This window comes from Paramormyrops kingsleyae, chromosome 1, assembly GCF_048594095.1.
Source record: "Paramormyrops kingsleyae isolate MSU_618 chromosome 1, PKINGS_0.4, whole genome shotgun sequence".
Taxonomy (NCBI): Eukaryota; Metazoa; Chordata; class Actinopteri; order Osteoglossiformes; family Mormyridae; genus Paramormyrops; species Paramormyrops kingsleyae.
In genome coordinates, this window is record NC_132797.1 from 60,748,552 (window position 1) to 60,749,931 (window position 1,380).

Consider the following 1,380-nt stretch of genomic DNA (forward strand, 5'->3'; position numbering starts at 1 on the left):
TGGATAGAGATATTTGCAGGGGAACAAGGACATCAGCTCACTGGAGGGGGGGGGTGGGGACCGAGCTCTGTGCGTGCCAAAGTTAATCTATTGACGCAGGCTCCGGGGACAGTGGCTAGGCAAATAATATAGGGTTGCCACAATAACCACATAAGACGAAACTTCCAGAGAAGGGAAACGTACTGACAGGGGCAGGGGCTGCTTGTAGAAGGGGTATAAGGAAAACGGTGAACAACAAGGAAGTCGAACTCTGTGGGGGTACGGTGCGTTGCAGAGTTCCCAGATCGATCTGCTGGAATAAAGTTTGTTTGGCAAATGATCAACGCCTTCGAGTGATCTCTTCTCATCCACGGACCCGGTGGAGACGGCGTACTCCAACATTAAACAGAAGCCTTTCTCCTCCACTCCCATTGGTGGGGGTGGTCCCACATTCCATTTTAAGTAACTGAGATTGTATAAACGAGAAGGACACCAGGTTCAATCTGGAGCAAGGTCATGATGCCAGCTGAAACCAGAGAGGTGGGGGCAAGACAGAGAGGGGGTTCTCAAACAGCCCCGGAATGTGAGGAGAGAGATAAAACAGACATTCCCAGAGTACACACACACACACACACAGGTTTGAAATTATATCTTTGTGGGGTCTCCGTAATCTTCTATATGGGGAAAACTTCAGTCACAACATGACAACCTTAACCTCTACCCAGCCCTAACCTTAACTATAAGTAGCCAAACAAAATACGAGACTTTTGGCATTTTTACTTTTTCCATTCACAAATCTTTGTGAATCAATGTCACACAAATCAATGTCAAACCAACATGTTTATCACATTATGGGGAACATTCGGTCCGCACAATGTAATATAAACCTAGACCACACACACACACAGAACACATCAGCTTCCCCTCCAAAGATAGTAGACATGCCCGCTTGAGAGGGTGATATGATCAGACATACAATGGAAGGTTTTGGGCAGCATTATGCCACATGAACAAGCAATCGCCTCTTACACCAACTCACTGTGTATCAGGGTATGAGACACTATGTGGGGCCTCAAACTGTGTTATTTATTTCATTTACTGAATAAACACATGACAGCAGCTGTGCCTGTTTGTGCAGTCAGAAAAGAGCATGTGCTAAACACTCAAGCAGAAATGCTAATCAGGCCCAAAAGAATCCCATGTCACCCTTATGGGAGAGGATAATGTGGCCCTCAGAGCAGGCCTTGGGGTTAAGTTGGTTGCCCTCCTCATTGACGATCACTGCAGGAGATGAGAGTGAGCTTGGCAATTCACTGCCTCAGTCATAATGTCTATCTTTGGCCAGTTAACGGAAAGGCCGGGCTTATCTGCACCCAGATACTGGAGGCCGCTGGTATTTTT